We start from the raw sequence: 22,578 nt of genomic DNA, 5'->3' as shown, positions 1-22,578 counted from the left end.
CCACAAGAAGAGTTTCCTCTTTAAGACAAGATCTCACCAGGCTGTTAGTGGGGTTTTCTTGTCTGGCTGTGTTTTTGGTGGAAAATGCTCCTCTTTTCTTTTTTCTTAGTAATGAAGATTTTAAGAGTTCACAGCCAGTTTTCTGCAATGAGATGAATGCCTTTCGTTAGAAATGAATGGCTTTATTGCTTGGTGAAATGTTTTCATGGGGGTGCATGAGCATGTGGATAATGTGTATATGTGTACAAGCTCTTCTGGTCAGTCCAGCAGTCCTGCTCATCCATTCATCACTCCCGGACCTGGGCAGCCCCCCCAAAATGCATTGTTTTCCTGAGGAGGTCTGACCATGGCCTTGCATCTATACTTTTTTTACTCTCATGCAGTCTATTCCTTACCATATGATCACACCAGCATTTCTCATGGCCATTACCAAAACAGTGTCCCAGAGCCACCTTGTGATTGCTGAGCACACTCTGGGATCTTTCCTCCATGCTCAGCTCTAGCTTAGGGTAGAAATTCCAGTTCTCAGCCTCCTGAATGCATGGACTTTATGCTATTAAATTTAATCCCATTTCTATTACTGCATTTTTCAAAGCAATCCAATGTATTTCTAATTCCGAGAAGCGGCAGTGGGACTCATTTTCTTGCTGTCTATGGGTCTGAATTAGACCTACTGAGGAAATCAGTTCTGAAACGCAGCTGGATAAGATCAGTTGTGTTTGGTACTGTCACCGTGATCTCTTTACAGCGTAAATGATGACACACGCATGTTGGAATCAGGGCATGTGAATTTGTCTGTGCTCCACAAAGTTATGGCATATGACTATATGGAAATAAGCCATTTTATGTCTGTAAAAGATTGATTTTTAAATTGATTCACTTCTATCACAATACTTTTTTCTTTTTTAAATATGAAAGAACCTTTGTGTGTCTAACTGTCCCTGAACTCAAATGGCTAGAGGGATTGTGTTCAAATCATCCATTAAAAACAATCTCCTGGCAGAGACCAAGCATGAAAAATTCAGTCCAAAAGATGAAAGGTTCAGAAAATGTTAGGAGTTCATGGAAAGAGGGGATTTATAAGGGTTTTCAATCTATGCTAGAGTTGCCATAAGCAATATGCATCCTAACACATATAGGGCCAAAGCTCCCATCAACTTTAAAGGAAACTGGATTAAAGCTTTAAGCCTAAAGCTTCGTGACTAATCATCCATGCAAGTAACCCAAACCACCACAAGATCCTTCAAGTGGCTGTTTAACTTCAGAGATAGCTGCTGCTGGAAACTCACTGGGTTAATTCCTTAGCTCAGGTGGCAGAAATGGGAGTCCTGAATGGGAAAGACCTGATGCTCAATGCCCCTTAAAACCCAGATGGAGGAGTGATGTTTTTCTCCCTTCATTGGAGCGAGCAGCACTCTGGAAGATGTTGTATATGATTTTAAGCTGCATCTGTACCAGAGGTCCTTCTGGATGGTATGAACAGGGATGGAGAGCTGCTTTCAGAAAGCCCTGCTTTCTTTCATGAAAGAGGTTACAACAATTAATAAATGTTATTTATAAAGCACTTCCCACACCAAGAGCCTTTTGGGAGCAGCATGAACCATTAAAATAAAATCCAATTATAAAAACCAATCACAATTAAATTGTTCATATCCCTCTGTGGGAGCCCTGTCTCAATCAGTCACTCCGTCTCTCTCCTATGGCCATGCTGCAGAGGAGGTTCAACTCATTTGTTTGTGGCATCAACAAGAGAACCCTCATTATCTGCATATTATAAAGCTGTATGGGCTAAAGTATTGAGATTAATACGAAATAATTAGCTCTGATGAAAGTTATACCTCACTCAGAACAGCTGGGACTTGAATAGGATGCAACTGAGACTTGATTACTGTGTCATTACAGTATTAGTGCTGTGTAGAGGCATTGTCATACAACTCCAAAATGCCTTTGATATGATTACATTTTAATTGAACACTAGCCATGCTAGGGTTTGATGGCACTGCAGCACTGGGGGTGGTAACTTTATTGTGTAATGACTTTTGTTTTGGTTTTATGAGTAGAGCAAACTCCTTAGCATTTAAAAAGCAATCCTCAAAGGGGCATTTTCCTCTTGAGAAAGCTCTAAAGCGAGTCTTGGTGTTGTCTCTGCTAAAGTTTACAACAGATAATGGCAAAATCAGGATTGTGATAAATTCGTACCCTGTGAGGACGTCACGCCTGTCACTGGGCTGTATGCTGTAGTCACATGGAAAGTCATAGTGACAGGTAGGACAGAGAGAAGGTCCTACTGTGGCCACACCGGAATCTCGAAGGCTTGTCCGAAAGGGCAATCTCTATCAGACCACCGCTGTGCAGTGGGCAGTTGTCCCCATCCCACGGACAGCAGAGGTGTACATACCCCAACCTTTCTGTGCAATGGGGCAGGGATGCTTTGCTGTCCAACCCACGGGTCAAAATACCTTCAGAGTTACTAATAGAAAAGGAGACCTTAAAGTCATTAAAGTCAGATTTCCATTTCATAACAATTAATGTCAGATGGTTTAAAAAATACCTTAATTAGGAATTACCCTTCTTAACGTCTGACTGACCAAGGCCTGAAGGTTTAAGGTTAACTCTGAGTTGCATATATTTCATCCCCTAGTGCTGTTTGGAGGACAATGGTTAAGGTTATTTTCTCACTGATGTATGCAACCGTGCTGTGATTGCATTAGAAGTCAAATTTAATTTACCTTTCTTTTTTTTTGGTAGCATTTTCTAGCAGAAAGCTGGACTGTGCCCACAGCTCTGCAGCCAACCTCCCTGGAGCTCAGGGGCTCTAGATTCCAGATCTGAATTTGAGAGCTGGCCCTGTGTAATAACTCAGTCTGAACTCCTGTTTTAGGTCCCCCATAAAAAAGGTGGGGGTGTTCTACACAGTGCTCCAAAGATTTATCCCAACTTGTTCTCACAATATGAGTCATCAGAAAGCATAACTGCCATGTAAAATTACAATGTTTTGTTCCTAGTGGAGCCAAGAATAGAGCTGTTCCAATAAGGATGGTTGGTCTTTTCCTCAGAGGGAACAAAACATGACATTACCAACCCAATTTTATAGATCAAATAATTTAATTGGAGTTAAAATTAATCTTAAACAGGCATAGCTACTTCTGCCAATGAGCTGAATAATATAAACCAGCCACGATGCTGCTTTCCTGCCTCTTGCTTGTCCAGCATGTGAGACCATGACCCCATTTTACATGGCCCATGCCCAGCCCCATAAGAAAGGTGCATACATGCACACGTGCCCCATGACATACATGTGATGGGAAGACTCACGTCATGAGGTTCTGCTATCAGATTATCTCATTCCCTCAGCTGCAGGAAAGCTGCTCTCAAACCTCATTGCTTTGAGGGCTTTTTTGCTTTCTAGTCTGAACTGTTTCATGGCTGCTCCATCCCCATTTGTTCTTGTGCCAGTGCTGTCCTTTCATTTGAGCAGCTCTTCTCCCTCCCTAGTGTTCAGTCTCCATCAACCTTTATTTTGCCACGCCAAACAAAAACAAAGCCCACACTCCCCACACTGTGAGGAGTTCTCTGTCCCCATTGCCACCTCTCCCCGTCCCATTTTGAGTTCACCCTGGGGTGAGCAGGACTCTGCGCTCTGCCTGGAGATGTGGGCTTTCTGAGTTTCATTCTGCTGCCAGATACTCACATGAGTGGAGTAACAACACTAGAGCCAGGGTATAATGAATTTTAAACAAGGCTGCTTGAATCCTTATTGCCCATGCAGAGAGGTCCCCACCTTTTCTCTTGCAGTTATTGATAAGTGGGGGCAAGCATTGTTTGTCTCCTTAACGTTTAGGTCATGGACAAATAAATCTTGTTAATCTTACTAAAAACAACAACCAAGAATACTGTCCTGGTTTTAGCTGAGAGGGTTGATTTTCTTCATAGTAGCTAGTGTGGCGATCTGTTTTGGATTTGTGCTGGAGACAGTGTTGATAATATAGAGATGTTTTTGTTCTATGGACTTATTGTTGAGCAGTGTTTACACGGGGCCAAGGCCTTTTCTGCTTCTTGCGCTGCCCTGCCAGCGGGATGGCTGGGGGTGCATAAGAAGTTGGGAGGAGACACAGACAGGACAGGTGACCCAAACTGACCAAAGGGATATTCCATACTATATGACATCATGCTCAGTTTATAAGGAGCTTGGGGGAAGAGAAGGGGGGGGCGGCGGCGTTCGGAGCGATGGCGTTTGTCTTCCCAAGTAACCGTTACGCGTGACAGGGCCCTGCTTTCCTGGAGATGGCTGAACACCTGCCTGCCCATGGGGAGTGGTGAATGAATTCCTTGCTTTGCTTTGCTTGTGCACACAGCTTTTGCTTTACCTATTAAAATGTCTTTATCTCAACCCACGAGTTTTCTCACTTTAACTTTTCCAATTCTCTCCCCCATCCCGATGCGGGGGGGAGCGAGTGAGCGGCTGCGTGGTGCTTAGCTGCCGGCTGGGGTAAAACCACGACAAATACCCTCCTCCTTCCAAAATCCAAAGCAATTTGCAGGTAGTGCCTTATGCCAGAATTCAGTTGGTTTATAACACCCCATTACTATTTTTGAAATTTGGTCAAAATAAATATATAGAGATAACAACTTGAGAATGAACAATTGGGTCTTCTAGAGGCAAACACAAGTTATGAGTAAAATTTACTGCTTAGCTGGAACACTTCTGAATGCTAACAGTGCTACATAGCCAGAGAAAGCAGATCACGTGTGCCAGTTTATTAGCTTAAAAATGAATATCTAGGCTTTCTGCACTCATCAAACATAGCCCAGAGGAAGATCAAGCTCTTAAGCTTTCTAAACATAACTCGATTGATAGCTGGGTGCAAACCCATAGGACCTTTCAGTGCAGAAAAACTTCCCCAAACTTTATTTAGCTCATCCATCCCTAGATATATTGGCTTCGGTGATTTTACTGCAGACTTAGCCAATGATTCTTTATCGTAAAAAAAAAAAAAAATTATTCTCTGGCGCATCAATAAAGAGTTACTTGATACAGTCAGCAGAGGGAATACTTTACTCAGCAGTAATAAAGCAGAGAGGCCAGTAGGAGAGGGGGATGATGGCTCATGGAAAGGGAGGAAGAGCAGCGGCAGGCCCGAGTTATCTCAGCTCTTGCAGCTCTGGAGCTTTCCCCTTTGCTCCCCTGCTCCACCATGGACCATGTGGTTGGGTGCGCTGGAGACCACTGGGCCTGGAGGAGGCAGGTTCAAAGGCTGTGAACAATACTGGCGTGGCATTTAATAGATTTCCTGCTCATAAATGGGTCCAGAAATCATCCACGGAGATTTCTCCTTCCTCCTGCATACGCAAAGCGAAGGATGCTCACCCCTGTGGCTAAGCCCGTCTGGCGGAGCTGGGCTGCGGTCTTAAGGAAACAGACTCAAAGATTCGGGGGATTTTATTTAATTTTTTTCTATTTCTTTTGGCTTTTCCAAAGTCAGTCCCATTTAATGAATGCAAGTTTTGCAAGATCCAGCTTCAAAGGCAGACCACTGGCAAGGGAAGGGGAAAGGAATTGACTAAAATAAAAAATTGCTGACTCTGAGGTTTTTGCATTGATGGAAAGGTGTTAACCATTGCCTGGCCAGCAGAAGTCTTTGCAGGGGTGCAAAAGAGCCTGGAATAACAGGGCAAGGACTGGATGCGTCAAAACTGTTTTTCTGCAGAAATCAGGGATTTGGAAACTTTAGTTTCATAGTCACTTTTTATGCAGTGTTTCCATTTTTGTCAACAAAGGCAAATACACAGAGAGGAAAACATTTTTAACTGTTCAGCTTCACATTAAATGTTTGACAACAAAATCAGAAACCTGAAGCTGTAGCCCTGGAACCATCGTTTATGTAAGACTTTGGATGGTTTTATTTGGAGTCCAAAAGAGATTATATGCAAGAAAAATCAGCATTTCCCTAACAAGTAGAAAAGACACTCATTCTCTGCTCAGTTATCACACTTACTCATTAATTATTTTTGCCATAGCATTTTAGGGAAACATATGCACTACTTCTCTTAGGATACATGTGCAGCCATGAGCTATTTAGCCTTGATCTAACCCAACAGATGCAGCCCCGTGCTCTTCTCGCTGTGCAAATTGCACCTCAAGAAACATTTTCAAGGTTTCTGTATCTTCAGCACTGAGGTTTCAGCATGATGCTCATGGAGTGAATTCTCATGAGACCAGATGCTGCAAAATTTATAATTGGAAATGCACAGAGCCGTCATGGCCCTCATATTGCAGGGGGGGATTTCAGCCCAAAAAAATAATTAAAAAAAAAGCTGCAATCCTGTAGAAATGACTGCAGAGTGATGCCTGGAGGCACTCCCTTCCCAAAGGTTTTAGGAAGGGGGAGGCTGGAAACTAGCTCCTCAGCTAGAAAGCGGAAACCACGTTGTCAGAGATTTGAAGGGGACAAAAAATGTCCATCTACACAGAGAGATGAAGAGAATCAGCTTAAGCACATGGGACTCATTTGCCCGGATAAGATTCATCTGCAGATTAAGGTGATTTAATGTACATGGCTCCATATGTGCTGAGTGCCTATCCTCCCATCAGAGTCAATAGAGATCATGGGCGCAATTCAATTACTTAAGCATTTGTTTCATTTGGAACACCCTGAGGGCACCCAAGATATGTACAGTGGACTGGAAAATGTGACACAGGGTCTCAGGAGAACAATTCTCTTCTGGAGGGACATTAGGAGGCCATGTGAGATACCTTAGGGCGATTAAGTTGCACTAGATGTCTATGCATGAGCAACCACACTGAGCTTCTCACCAGTAGCCAGTGGAGATCTGGAGACCTTTCTGTTCACCAAAGTGGATCCTAAGACTTTGCTTTGCCTGTATCCTGGACACATCTTTGTGAGCAGGACACTGAGGCTGAGATGAGCTTGGAGATGGACTGAGAGACAGGCTGGATCAGCCATACCTCCCGGGGTGTGCAGGGCAGTGCCAGCAGTAGAAGGGTTTGTGGATTTGCCACCACCACAGACCAGTCCCAATGATTGAGGTTCACTGAGTGGCTCCTGGTCTTTGCAGAGAGACACACAACCCCTTGTTGCTTCTCACAGAGCTTGCCTGGTTGGATCACCTGCAGCACGCAGCATCTTGGTGAATGTGCCAGTGCAATTTCTAGTTTAACTTCTTATGAGTTACACTTTCTTTTGCCTTTCTCATATTTTCCACAAAATGAAGCCATGATTATGGCACAGCTCCTGAGAGCATAGCACGGGAGGGTATTTAAGACCACCTCTCCAGACATGTTGTACCTTGGGGGAATCCCTGCTTTTCCTTGCCCTTCTCATGCTGCTGCCTGCTTTCTGGTTCTCACCCTACAGAGCAAAACACTTCTAACATAGAGCCCCTGGGAATTCACACAGACCACTGACTCGCCAGCCCACCTCTGGAGTTACACCTGCTGGGCAGAGCCAGTTTAATGATGCAAACATCACAAGCAGCAAAATGATCTGTAGCATCCGGGAACAGCATCGCTTGCAGCATGTTGCTCTGCCTGTAGATGTTGCTGTCGGCTGCAGCTTGCTCCAGACCATGGTCAGGTCCTGGTTAAAAGGTGTACAAAGCTGGAGCTTGAACACTGTGGAAAACAATCTGTATCTTTACAGAGGATGCAGCTGTCTTAAATCAATGCTTGCTTTTTAGGGCTCTTTCTGATTTTAAGCAGAGTCACAGCTATCCTTCTGGTGTTTCCGGAAAGTCTTAGGAGCATCTACAGCATCTACATTATTGGTTGCAATGGGAATTTCTTTTTTACCATTTTGCTCACCTTCATGTGGGGCGCTCTGTGGGAAACATCCTCCATGGGAAAAATGAATGTACATCAGCTGAGGTGTCAGGGCACTGTTTGGGTTTTATAAAGATTTTGAGCTCTTCTCAGTGCAAAACCACAGCAGGATGAACTCCTTACCCCAGATGGGAAGCTCGACAGACAATTGTGACCAGCAGGAGCAAGGAGTCATTTATCCAGTGTCAGATAAGGAATATTTCCCCAGAAAAATGTGAGGATGGAACTCAGACACAAGTCCCTCTGAGTGACAAACCTAATGGCCACCCCTCTTGCATCTTCTCAGACCGTTGCACTGTGCCACAGCCACAAACCTAAGAGGAGTTTGGCTCTTCAGAGACATAATCCAGATGCAGCTGGAAGCAAAATCCCCCAGTTTGGGTGCAGTACACACTGAACAAGAGATGCTTTCTTTCAAGCCAAACGGCTGGATGATCTTTGCATTCATTACCTCAGAGGGACGGTTCATTTAGGACTTTTTTTTTCCCTGTGATGGAAAGACAAGATCTGTCCCATATCTGTCATACAGCTTCACATTTTCCTCCCATGCTTAATGAAGGCACATTATGAAAGCACACGCTTGGGGAAGGAGATGGGTGCCCGCCAGTACTCTTCCTCCTGAAGATTTTGCTTCAGTCATGAAAAAAAATCCCAGAGACAGTTTGTTCTCCTGATCAGAATCCAGGTGCCATATTTACATTTTGTCTGAAATTAATTCAGTCAGAGCTCTCAAATGCAAATAGCCGGGAAAGAAGTAGCCTTGGATTATTTGGGAAAGTATATGTGTGTGTGTATATATATATTACCTTAATGAAATAATGCAGGAAATTGCTTGAGTTAGAGAGCAGCTGCGGGTAAACAATCAAAAGCATTAAATTTGCAGGTTAGTGAGAGATAGAAATGTTCTTTCTTCTCCTCTTTAATAAATATTGAAAAAGGACATTGACCAAATCTACTAATTCTGCTATTAAAAGCAGGTGCTTACTCTCATTTCTATTTTTCCTGGTTAGCTTCTCATAAAAAAAATTAAAATATGCCTAGGACAGAAGTAATCAAGTGTCAGCAGTGTGTTTGCACAACATGACAAAAATAGGGCAGAATCTGCTTATTAGTGCTTTATGCTAAGCCCTGTAACAGAGTCATCAGTTGTGTGCACTTGGCTCTTTCCACTGAAGCTCACCTGGGATACTTGGAGGCACCACAGAGAGCGTGTTTTCTGTTCACTTGAGTGTGGTGTTTTGTAATATTCACGTATATATTTAGCAGCAGCTCGGAGTGCTTTGGAAAGGAAATCATCAGCCATTTTCCCATTCTGTGGAAACTGAGGCATAGGAAAGGGAAACGATCTGCTCCCAGCCATGAGGTTAGGAGGCACCGCTGCTGGTGGCTCTCCTGCCCTCTGCCTCCTGCTGCCTCTTTAAAGAAAGTTTGTTTTGTTTCATTTTTTTTTAACCTTCATTCGCCTAAAACGTCTAGAAGCACAGCAAGTTGTTTCTGTCTGGATGTGCTTTGCTAAGCGGATGCCTCTTAACCCAACACACCTGTAATCTTTGGCAACCAAACAAGTGCCATGTTCCTTAGTGTAACCGGATCATTAGTGGGAACAGGTGCCTTGTACCTGGCTGCTTTGGGGACATTTCAGGGCACATAAAGTTCCTTGTACTTGGGAATACCTGGTGCATTTGGCACAGAAACAAACATGTCCTATCTTGCAATGACAGGGAAATGTGGCAGCAAATAATGTTCTGCTGACTGGAGATGGTATCAGAGGAAAAAGTGGTAAAAATACAGTGGGACTGGCTCTTGGATTTCCTTAGGCATTCACGGGGCCGCAAAGGAGGATTCGACAGTCTTGGCATGGTGGCCATCGGTGCTTAGTCTCGGACAGCCCGGGTGGAGAGGGGCTCTCTGGAGGTGTGCTCCTGTGGCTGCCCGGCGGCCGTGCTGAGCTCGAGCACCTCGTGCTCCTTTGGGCACCCGTAATGGGCATCTGCTCGGAGTGCAGCCAACCTGCTCACACACCTGGGTGTCCTCCTCATGGAAATCCAGGTGTCTGGGGGAGAAACAACGGGGGCCCCTGGGCTGTGTCCTGGAGGAGTCAGGATGTGATGGGAGAAATGACACGCAGCACGATGCAAGCAGCTGCAACGACACAAAGGCACGTGGGTTTGTTGGCAGCAGTGTCTCACCACGTGTGGTCCACAACCAGCCACTAAAAGGGTCAAAGATGATGAGCAACCTTTGGTTTGACTCACCTCAGCCATGCAGGCTGCCAGAGCCCGGTTGATGTGAAAACGCCAAGGCATTTAGGTGTGAGGGTTCTGCCTGTCCCTGGCTGTGGCATTTGAGTATGTCAGGGCATAGGTACCCTTGGAAGGTCTAGGATTTTATTTATCCAAGTTTACAAATGCTAGTCCAAATGTTTTCCTGGCAAAAACAGAGTGTTGGGATCCCCAGAGCAGGGCTGTCCAAATTACTGCTCAGAAAATTAAAAACAAGAGTATGTCCGTTAGAAATGAAAACATTTCCATTTTCTCACTCAACCTCAACTCACCTAAAGTTCTGTTTTGGTCTGACACAACTTTCTGTTTCTTTGCTTTTCCTTTTGAACAAAATGTTTTGCCATCTTTGGTGTCTAAGAAATCAAAAATGAAAACCCACTTATTTCACTTTGGAGAGAGTAGGAAAAGATGTTTCATCACATCTGAATTCTTCTTCCATTTCTTTTTCTGAACTGACCTGTTTGATGAATACAGCTCAAGTTGGCAAACGTTTGCTGTCAGCTACCGGTCATTTTCATCAGCAAATAAATTCATCACGTGAATTTGCCAAGTCTGTTTGAGAATCTTGACTTGCCTGTTGCTTCTGCCCTGACAGTTAACAGCAGCCACGCGAATGTGCCCTGACTTGCAGTGAAAAGGTAGTGGGATTTTAATATCATCACAGCTTAAGGTGAAACTAATGCATTTAATTTTTCTTGGAACAGGGCTAGAAAGGAAAAGGAAAATATGAATCCTGCCAGGGACTTCATGATTTCACTCTATGCCAGTGAGAACCTGAATTCTTCAGAGTGATATTCACCAGGCAACCCTCATCGTTAATACCTGGTGGCAAATGAGAAGCCATAGATTCATCATAGAATGTTTGGGGTTGGAAGGGACCTCACAGCCCATCTAGTCCCAACCCCCTGCCATGGGCAGGGACACCCTCCACTAGACCAGGTTGCCCAAAGCCCCATCCAACCTGGCCTTGAACACTGCCAGGGAGCCAGGGGCAGCCACAGCTTCTCTGGGCAACCTGTGCCAGGGCCTCAGCACCCTCACAGGGAAGGATTTCTGCCTCACATCTCATCTCCATCTCCCCTCCTGCAGCTTCAGGCCATTCCCCTTGGCCTGTCACTCCCTGCCCTTGGCACCAGCCCCTCTCCAGCTTTCCTGGAGCCCCTGCAGGGACTGGAAGGGGCTCTAAGGTCTCCCCGCAGCCTTCTCTTCTCCAGGCTGAACAAGCCCAACTCTCTCAGCCTGTCGCCATAGCAGAGCTGCTCCAGCTCTCGCATCATCTCCGTGACCTCTTCTGGACTCACTCCAACAGCTCCATGTCCTTCTTGTCCTGGGGACCCCCGAGCTGGACGCAGCACTGCAGGGGGGTCTCCCCAGAGCAGAGCAGAGGGGCAGAATCCCCTCCCTCAACCTGCTGGTCACGCTGCTGGACACGCAGCCCACGACACGGGTGGCTTTCTGGGCTGCAAGCACAGACTGGGCTGCAAGTTTCAGGAGTGCAGGATTATTCTTACAAACTAAGTTGCTGTGTAAGAGGTTGGCAAACCCAGAGCATTGGCTCACAAAGTCCTGCAGGTTTACCAAGGTGCTGGGGGAATGAGGGAATGGGGCCAGCCAAACAGAAGAACCTTTAAACAAGTCATTAAAAAAAAAAATAATCAAGTGAATGTAGTTGGTTGGCAAGAAATAAACATTTTGGTGCGGTCAGAGGCTCAGTGATGTCCCTATGAGATCTGCCCCAGACTGGAAATATGCAATGGGGACATGGTCTGCCTCCTCATTTAAATTAGTAGCAATTTGATGCTTGGCTTTATCTTTAGATGATAAACATAAGCCTGCTTGCATTTCTCCAAGTGAAGGCTTGTTTCCCTTCTCACCTAGGAAATCCTCATGATGTCAATCAATTTCTCTGGATTAGCAGAGACAAGAAACTGTCCCAAAGCCATTTCCTGCATTTTGGAAGGTGGTGGGAGACACACTACAAATATCAGCCTGATATAAAACAATGGATTTTGGATAATAAGATGATAAGAAATGCCCTAAAGGGCAGACTAATGGTCCACGAGGCCCAGGGCTGTCTCTGATGGTGGTGGCAGGACATCCCATCCAGGGACAGCGGGAGAGCCAGGCTCCTATCAGAGAACCATTCCCTTGTACCCTCCCTTCATGTCCACACCTTCAGTCATAGAAGGTGTCAACTCTGCTCAGATATCTCAGCTACCCAGAGCTTCTCCAGTGGTAGTTGGTGTCTCTCCTGAGGCAATTCAGCTGACCACTCACTGACATTCATGGGGCTGTGGATGCCAGGGCCAGTTCAGTAGCCCACACAGCCATTAGAGATAGCTTAGGGCCATCCTGCTCCTATGGCACATAAGTGATGTGTGTCACATCTTCCATCCCCATGCAGACACCTGAGCATCTGAAAAGGCCCCAGACACCTCTGGTTAAGCAGAGGTGTTAATCTTTAATGACACTAATGGAAACTCAAACAATGACCTGTGGACAAGTGCATTTATGATCCTTTGGAGACAAATTTTGCCCACTCAGACATCCGAAGGGATGCTGTGAGATCCAGGAAATGCATTTGTATTTTGGGATCTCACAGCATTTTCCTGACACACCCAACCAGGTTAACCCTGAGACTGGAAGCCACCCTCTGTCATCCCGGCCTGCCTGACCTATGTTGTCTGCCACAGGTTTCCATGACTCGGATTTCAGCCATCTCCAGTAAGTGGACCTGAGCTTTATATCTTGCTTTTTCTTCATCACCTCTCTTATTTATACTTACAGCCCACACACACAGAATGAAGACATTCAGCTCAACAGTGGGGCTGGATCACAGGCTGTTGCAATTCAGGTTGCTAAGACACTACCTCAGAAAATTTGCAGAAACAAGCAAAAGTGAGATCTGTTGATCTATCTCTACCAGGACCTTTTCCATAGATAGATGAACAGGAAACCATATGGTCACAAGACCCACTCAGCATGGGTCCTGCTTGACTAACCTGATCTCCTTCTATGATAAGGTGACTCGCTTAGTGGATGATGGAAAGGCTGTGGATGTTGTCTGCCTGGACTTTAGTAGAGCCTTTGACACCGTTTCCCACAGCATTCTCCTGGAGAAACTGGCTGCTCATAGCTTGGATGGGCGTACTCTTTGCTGAGTTAAAAAACTGGCTGGATGTCTGGGCCCAAAGAGTTGTGGTGAATGGAGTTACACACAGTTGGTGGCCAGTCACAAGTGGTGTTCCCCAGGGCTCAGGACTGGGGCCAGTTCTCTTTAATCTCTTTATCAATGGTCTGGATGAGGGGATCGAGTGCACCCTCAGTAAGTTTGCAGAGGACACCATGTTGTGCGGGAGCATTGATCTGATGAAGGGCAGAAAGGCTCTACGGAGCTGGACTGCATCCAAAGAAGAGCAACCCAGTGGTGAGGGGTCTGGAGCACAAGTCTGATGAGGAGCAGCTGAGGGAACTGGGATTGTTTAGCTTGGAGAAAAGGAGGCTGTAGGGAGACCTGATTGCTCTCTACAACTACCTGAAAGGAGGTTGTAGCCAGGTGGGGGTTGGTCTCTTCTCCCAAGTAACAAGTGATAGGACAAGAGGAAATGGCCTCAAGTTGTGCCAGGGAGGTTGAGATTGGATATTAGGAAAAATTTCTTCACCCAAAGGGTTATCAAGCACAGGAACAGGCTGCCCAGGGAAGTGGTGGAGTCACCGTCCCTGGAGGTATTGAAAAGATGTGTAGATATGGTGTTTAGGTACATGGTTTAGTGATAGACTTGGCGGTGTTGGGTTAATGGCTGGACTTCATGATCTTAAAGATCTTTTCCAACCTAAATGATTCTATGATTCTAAAACAGTTGCATGCTTTCTGAAAGCATGGGGCAGCTTTCTCTACTGAACATTGCCTTGCTTTGCAACTTCTTCAAAACACTTTGTGCCGCAGGAGCGGTTCTTACTCCTCCACGCCAAGGACACAGGTTGCCAAACACTTCAGCTGCTCACAGGGTGAGCTGAGGTGAAGAATGCTTGATCTGAGCTGACCCTGGCATGAATGATTTGACCGACCCAAAGAAATATAACTCAGTCCAGCAGTGGGAAGAAAAAAGCGCTGGGAGAGGAGCCAGGAGCTTTGCAACAGGCTTACCATACAGGCTTCACTGAAAACAGGTTTTCTTCTTGTGCTGTTGTGTGTTAACGCCTGCCCTTGGCACCTGAAAATCAGAATGTTTAATAATATTATTTTTTCTGCTGGAAGGAGGACAGGCAGTGCCATTTCTCTTCCAGGTCTTTTTGCTTGACTTAGATAGATGCTGAAAAGCTGCTGAGTAGCTCGTAAAATGCACAGGCTATGTTCTCCTTTGTGGTGTTGGTGTAGAAGTCTGAAATCGGTGCGTTAGCACTGGGCTTATAGTGATGTTAATGGGAACAGGATTTTTTAAAGGAAGGTTTGTGTTATACAAGTCCAGGATACCTGCCTTGGAGAAAGCATCAAGCTTTTGGATAAGGTGATGGTTAAATTGGTTTACGGTATTGGTTAAATAAGGTGAGATGAGTCCTATAACTAATATTTCTTAATGGGATCCTTTGGGATCAAGATACGAGTCTTGATGATCTTGTTATGACTTTTGCTCCCTTTCTAGTATCATTTTGGTATCTTTGACTTCTGCAACATTTTGTGCTTATAAAAATCTTTTCATTATTGGATCATTTTACAGATATTAAGAGTGTGTGGCCTCACACCATGTCTCAACCTTTACATCAGATATACTTCACTGACTTCAAAGCAAAATCAGGCACCCCGCTAATTTCATAATGACTCTGAGATAGCTGAATGCTGTAGGGCCCTTTCTGCTGTCAGGGCTAATTAGGAAGGGACTGGACTATGTCAGGTCTAAAATTGCAATGAAAAGCCTGAGGTTTCCAAACCTGAGTTATGCTGCAATATTCAGTGTAATCATCTAAATTTAGCCATTTCTGAGACTGTTGCAGAGACAGAAGAGGCAGCCTGAAACCTAAAAATGCTAAAATCCAGGAAGTTCAAGTGAATCTGATATGGTGCTGATAGAAGTCTGGTTCTTTGCACACACACACACACACACACACACAAAAGAGGAAAAAAAAAGAAAAAAAACCCATGCTACTTCAAATGCTGCTTGACATCTTCAAAATGGATCTTCAGCACCCTTCCCACATTTGGGTGTAGGTATGACCTTGAAAGCTTGTTCTAGCACCGGGGTAGCTGTCTGCACTCCTCAACATGGAAGAAATCGCGATCTAGATCTGAACTTCATGGCTTAGTCCTGGTAGTCAGCTGCACATTAGTGGCTTGATTTTTTTTTCAGCATTCAGCTTGAAACAAACTGTGTGGTGGGAGGAGGAGGGCCAGAGCTGAAGCAGATTAAAACAGGTACCAAAGTATGCATGTAAGCTGATGCGAAAAGAAACTATCAAGTTACTCATGCTCTTGATTACTACTTCTGAGGACAGAACCAAAACACAGCAGAATGCTTAAAATATCTCACCTGCTCTATGTCATGTTCCTTTTTTCTAGTCAAGTGTGTTAAAGGGAAATGCAGGAAGAAAAGTCTCTATCTAAGGATAGTTCAAAGGAAGGGCTTCACCTATGCATTGGAACTCTCTCTTCTGTGATAATCAAGACAAATTTCATGTAAGTTGAAGCCTTGTGCATAGTCACAAGTTCATCATAGCAATTTCAAGCCCCTTCCTGGATCCAGTCTTTTCACTTACAGGAGTTCATTCTTGCAGTTCATTCAGTCTCCAAGGACATTTTAACTGGGGAAGGACTTCATCTGGCCAAGAAAATGGCATCTCCAGGGGTGCTGAGTAGCTCCACATGAGAAAGAGTGAAGCGTATGACCTCCCTATACCTTAGGATATATTGTCATGCAATTAAGTTATTGCTCATTATGTCATGCTGGCTACCTGCAGGGTTCTTCCACCTGCCCCAACACCACTATCTGACCCCTTTAGTAGCCATCCAGCGCATGTGTGCGTGGCAAAGCAGAGAATCAGCTGTAGGAGAGCAGGTACTGGCTTCTTAGCCCTGGAAGCCCAGCAGGTCTTGCACGGCAGTCCTTTTTCTGCTAAAATAAAGCAGAAAACCTCTCAACTGGCCCCAACTAAAAGACTTTATGTTGTTTGCTTCAGTGAGCCACTGTTTTGGTAGTATGACCTTTGCTGTAGGAAAGCTGTGTAGGAGGTGTGATGCCATGCTCTGCTGGCTGTGAAAGGATCCATCCTCTCATGCACGTCTGTGGATGATAGTGCACAATGCCACTGTGTTTGGTCTGATACCCAGCTCTGTGCTCATGGACTCTTAAGGAGGTCTGTCTTCCTTGCTGTAGCGGCACATCAGTCTGCTGGATGGTAAGAACAAATGTGTCTGTGCAGCCATGTCTCTGACAGGGGCCAAAACTAGCTTCCTAGGAAAGAGTACAAGAACAGAACATGGCATTTTCCAATATCTATCCATTTTCAGATGAGCAACTTTGTTCACCTAATGTAGTTTTTTTATGTGTTTAATAACCCTCTATGGATTTCTTTTCTCTGAACTTGTCCATCCTTTCCCTACAAACTCATGGCATTCTATGGCAGGAGTTTCACAGCCAAATTCTGTGTAAGGATGTTCATCTCCATGAAGAAACATCTCCTTTGCTTTGCTTTGACTTTGCCTTCTGTTACATTGATTTGATGACCTCTGGCTGTCATTCTGGATTAGGCACTGAATGATCTCCATGTATCTCATGAAGCTTTCCTGGGCAGGGTGACAGTTGTGCTTGAGCTATCCCTGATGTAAAGGGGGCTCTGATGTGTGCCAACCGTGCGATCATGGCCTCTTCCTGGGCAATGCTAAACAATTCTGTAAGGGTTTAGGGATCATCGTAGATTCAGAGAGAATCAGGGTTGGAAGAGTCCTCGAGACATTATATAATGCATGCAGTTGTGGACAGACCAGCAAGAATGTGTTCCTCTCGCATGCAGGCAGGTGTGAGAAGGTGTTAATTCTTTCTGTAAACAGGTTTATTATGATAACAAGATGTCCAAAAGCCCCTTCCAAGCATATACAGTGACCGATACAAATTCTCCTTTGTGTAACTGTGTGTTGGTTTTCAAAAACATCTTCCTCATGCACGTAAGGAGACCATATCCCCAGGAGATGCGTGTTCTTGGACCAGTGTTTGCATTTCTAGGACGTTTTTCTATTCCCACAAGCCCCTCAGGGAGCACAGATGTGATCTGTTAGGATCCGCACAGCCTGGAGTGTTAGAGGCACCAGTCCTATGAAGGAAAAAACAAACGGCCCCTCTCTGAGGTTTCATTCATCCTGCTCCAAATGCCTGTGAATGTGCGAGCAGATTTGAGGGAAGGGCTGTTGTTTTCCTTTGAGTGCGCCCAGAGAGGCTGTTGATAAACATTGGCAGCTACTCCCCAGGTCTGAGCCAGCAAACAGTTTGTACCTATGGTCATGATGCATCAAACCATTGGGATTTGAAGGTAAAGGCTAACAGGAAAGCACAGAACCGTTTCTCAGATGCTTGAAAAGCCAGGGTGACTTCTGACCTGTGATCACTGTGATGAAAAAGGGCAGGAATCCCAGGTCAATTCAATGCTTAAATGTCTGGGAGATTTTAGGCTTCAGTTTCTTGTTACTTTGGGTTTGTACTGCATTTTTTTAATGCAAGGAGTAGACAGGAACAAACATGATGTGCTTAATGACCTCATAGTAGTACAGAGCTATTTAGCCCTGGAAGACAATGTATGTGGTCACACAAACTCTGTAGGGATCCTGGAGCAGTTTAAGCTGCTCCTACCGTGACAGGTATTGGTGACATCTCCTCTACTGGAGGTCACTGCTTCCATGGATGAACTGGTGGAAGTGGCTGTGTCATTGCTCCTCAACCATTTTGATGAAAAGTCATCTATGCCAGTTTTTGAAGATGGTTTAAGCCACATGGTCAGACTTTGCCTTGAGGCAGTTAATAAGCTTCCACAAGATCCTTTTAGTGAACTCAGTGGATTTGATTTCATTTTGAACTCAAAAGGCTTCGGTGACCAGGACAGCATGGTGTGGGCTCAGGCACACAGATCCCTTTGCTCTAGCCTGGTCAAATCAACTCAATGTCAGTGGGAAAAAGGTCCTGTAAGACAAGAAGCATGTCCCAGAGCAAAGGAGTAGAAACCTTCTACCCTGGTTTGGACATCCTGGGTAGAAAATTATTTTCCAAAATGTTAGATTTTTGACATTGGGTTTCTAACCTCAGTCACCCATTTATTGTCAATGAAGATGCTTCTGGAAGCAGATACATCTCAATATTTATTCAAATATACCACACCTATATTGAGGGCATCTAATTTGAGTTACTTTTACTGCATAACCCAGAAAGTCCCTGAAAAATGAATGATTGTGGGAACTTTGTCTCACACTGTTCTCATCTATGACATTTTCTTGACTGTAGGTGATCTGCAACTGCTGTTACTCCCATATATTTACAGTTTATGCAGACTCTTTCTCCTTAATGAAAGGAGTCTAGACATACGACTTAGTGTCACCTCATGCCTACTGTATGTTAAAACATAGATATTTCTAAGCTATGAAGTTAAACACTAATGGAAAAAGACACAGCTGAGAAAATGTGTTCATTATTAAATAGAATAAGATGTTGGTTTTAGGACAACAGTCCCATAATCTCAGGAATAATTTATATCATTTTGGTTGCAATTTTTGATTTCTTGCTTCATCATACCGAATGGTCAGACACTATAAAAGGAAGAGAAAAATGCATTTACTAGTGCTCCATAACAAAATCTCAAAATTCAGTGTAAAACAGGAGGACATAATTTATTTGTTCACTGATGTGCATATAGCTCAGAAGGAAGATTCTAAATCTAGAAACCTAAAATCTAAAATATAATTAGTTAAGATTATTATGCACCTAAAAACCTATTCAGAAAAATACTAGAGCAAAAATACTTATTACTGAAGAAAAAGTCTTTATTAGCAATAGCCAGGTTAAGTAAAATAATGGAGAGCCATGTTTTAGTTTACAGGGACATGACAGTAAAGGGAGGAAGAAGTCTCTAAGGTGTTTCTGGTTGCAAAGTGGGTTAAACAGCAGTGGAAGAACTGTCTATTGCTTCTAGCATCTCAAATGTGTAATGCAGCAAACCTTTCTCTCTGCAAGTGAGGTATTAGAGTTCACACTGTGCCACGTAACTTATCTCTCATGCAAGTATTGAATGATCTTCAGAAACATGTTGTCCGTGGACCCAGCAGACCAAGTTTCGTGCCTTGCCAGAAGTGTTTGAGTTCAAGCCTTTAGTCTCTTTGGAAATTCACTGAAATGCATGAACATGCCTCCAATCTCTTTGAACTGGCACTAAATAAATAAATAAATAAATAGCTGGCAGTAAGGCACAGCCTGCAGGAAAACAAAAATGGGCAACAGCATTTCTTAAGAGTCACAGTGGTGGAAAACAAACTCAAGTCCCTTTTGCTTTACAGCAGCTAATACATGTTAATTTATTTTAAGGAAGCTTAAACCACTAAGCTAACACCTCACCAATAAACACATTTACTGACTAAGGCATTTGGTGAAATGCCCTGGTGCTGCTCTCGCTGTGCTGTGCAGTGCAATACTCATGAGAAGTGGTTGATTCAGCCTGGCAGAGTGCTGCAATTTGCCAGCCTTTGGGTTGAGACCAGATGCAGAGTATTTGGGTATTTCAGGTAACTTAGGAACATGCCAACTACCAGGAGCCATGGGCTCATAAGTGACATGGGTGCTATCCGTTGCATGTGTCCAGGGAGACACATTAGGAGCACACCTTAAGGACTTTTTAAGCTTTGGAGATGGTACAGACAGAGACCTAAGACCTCTTCCTATCCTGTTCCTGTTCAGATGAGAGCCACTGCTAGCCCATGCTTGTCCTGCCTTCTGAAAGTGGGGAATAGCAGCATGCAGTGTGGGGAGTGTTGGGCTGCAGACCACAACCAGATACTGGAACACCAGACCTGGACTTCCCATTCAGGCCACACACTGGCCTGGAGCCAGTAAAGGTGAGATGATTGCTTTATCTGTATCATTACAATACCTGATGGTCTCCATTCCCGTAATAGGATGTTGTTCTGTCTGGCACCAAAATCAATCAGTCTGGCACGCTTAATCAAAAAGCTGATATGTTAAAGCTATATCTAATTTACAGCTTGACCACATCTTTCATTTGACGATGATTCTTGAGTCCTTGCCTAATACTTAAAGCTTTTTCTCTAACAACTATGTACATTTTTCTCTCTATTCCATTCTACTTGTTTACCTTACTATCTAGCTATCTAGTATGTGTATATATTATCCTTTTCTATATTTAATGATCAGGAGAGAAAAGAATAAAAGAAGATAATTCAACATGGACAGATTTTTTCACAGTATTTCCATTCCTATTATACAGTAAGACTATATCCTGTGAGACAACACAATTCACAGATTTATTTTTTTTTTTAATCCTAGTGGTTCTGAAAACAAAATTATGAGGTGTTACAAGCCAATTCTGGTTTATTCCAAAGGACCAAACAAACTCTGAAATTTTTCTGAAGTAGAGAGAGATCCCTTTGTGACTATAGTTCTTCGTGGGCTCATGAAAGGCATAGAAGAAACACTGGCTCAAAATACATCTAGAATACATCATATTTAAAGCATACCTGAGTCCCCTGTGCATGAATTAGTGAATCAGAAAATCTCTGCTTTGCATCATAGGAGATGGTAGAGCATGTAATAGAACAGACCATCGCTCACCAGAAAGTACATGACCCTCCTGTAAGGGCTGTTGTAAATTTGACTGTTAAAGACAGTGGGATAGCTCCAGCACAAATGAAATCTGGATATTGCTGTGTCAGCCTAACTTTTTGTTTGCATAGAGTCCTGTTTTGATCAGTGATGTTGATGTAAGTGGAATGAATCATGATATAAGCCAAAGTGAGCGAGATCAGAAGTAAAAAGCAAGGAAAAACAAACACTTGAGTCAGTTCAGGACAATCTGCCTCATTTCTGATCATGTTTAGCCCACAAACAGACTGCTGTAAAATTGTTGTTCAGTCAGTGATATATCTACGCACACAGAGTTAATTCTCATGTTTTCATACCTTTGTTGCATTCTGGGAATGCAAGATGAATTTTCAGCTAGAGATGCAGAAGTAATAAAAGCTGTGAGAATTCATGGAAAGGCCAAGAGCTGATTTCAAAACCTCATTACTTCAACTCCTGTCAGTCGTTCAAAACACATCAGCAGAGTTTGCAGCCAGGCTTCTCACCTCACCTACTTGCAAAACATAATTTAAGCATGAAAATTAGATGGTTCTGGTGAAATGTCTAAGTGTGTCTGTAAACCTGTGTACCGTACCGTAAATTAAGTGCTTTGGTGCTCTCTCTCTAGTGCACTTATCTTAAGTCTTTCCCGGCATTGGAGTGTTGCATGTCCATGGGATGCATCAGAAAATGGAATAAAGAAGAAAATGTGGCCATAGTTGTTGACAACAGTACCAAAGATGTTGGGGAGAGGAATAGAGATGACATGGATGCTGGGATCATTGATCAATAGCCAGCAATAGGTGACAGGGAAAACCTGAGACCTTACCAAAACCGCTTTCATAACATCTTTGCTTCTCTCCACAGGTGGAACACTGCAAACATACTTCTACCTTTTCTGTATTATTTCCGAGACGGAGAACCTGAGGAAGCCCAGGCAACACCACCTAGTCCAGGGTAAAATGAGTACAAAGATCACATTATTCCTATTGCCTTGCACTCCTGATTTGGTAAGATTTTACACCTGTGATTTATCAAGATAAATCCTTATTTGCCATGTTTCCCAGTTGAGAGAAAGGTCTAGCATCTTGGACTGTTTTATAAGTAGCTTCCCGAAGTACTACAAATCCATGAAAAAAAATTAAGACAAATGTGGGGTGCCCAAATGTTTCCTTCAGGTTCCTGGCTTCTTCTAAGTCATTATACCAGGCAACTGTTCTTCATCAGTCCTGTTTCTCATGCCTAGTTCCAGTAACGTGGTGACCTTGGAAGTTTGCTTTCACTGCATTGCACTCCTAAAATTTCATTAAACTACCTCCATGGTGCGCTCTGCCAAAAATACTTCACCTGGCTTGCTATACATGAACTCCCATTTGTGAATCCAGGCCTGTTCTCTTTAATTAAATCAAAACTTACCGTTCCCCCCCCCCCCATCTGTCCCTCATCCTTGTTCCCTAGAATCTTTCCCTTTGGCAATGTCAATCTTTACAGGCCTATAGTTTTGCTCTGCTGTTCCCTACAGCATTTCCCTTTGACAGGTGTTTTGTACACATCACTTCTGCCCACTGTTAATTTTCCATTTTCCAAGGAAGCTTCTGATGTACTGTCTTTCTAGTTCTAGCAGCTCCCTTAG

General features: G+C 43.9%; 1 long non-coding RNA gene across 1 annotated transcript in view; it reads left to right on the top strand.

Annotated features, from left to right (window-relative positions):
* The window catches only part of LOC129195865 (uncharacterized), a 74,714-nt gene extending 52,825 nt beyond the window's left edge, over positions 1-21,889 (top strand). Inside the window, exons 3-4 of the long non-coding RNA XR_008573982.1 lie at positions 20,046-20,203; positions 21,813-21,889. This is a non-coding gene — a long non-coding RNA (uncharacterized LOC129195865). The remainder of the gene's footprint in view (positions 1-20,045; positions 20,204-21,812) is intronic.
* Positions 21,890-22,578: the final 689 nt, after the last annotated feature.

Source organism: Grus americana, chromosome 23, assembly GCF_028858705.1.
Source record: "Grus americana isolate bGruAme1 chromosome 23, bGruAme1.mat, whole genome shotgun sequence".
Taxonomy (NCBI): Eukaryota; Metazoa; Chordata; class Aves; order Gruiformes; family Gruidae; genus Grus; species Grus americana.
Note: the sequence above shows the minus strand (reverse complement) of the source record. Positions and strands in the feature narration are given on the sequence as shown.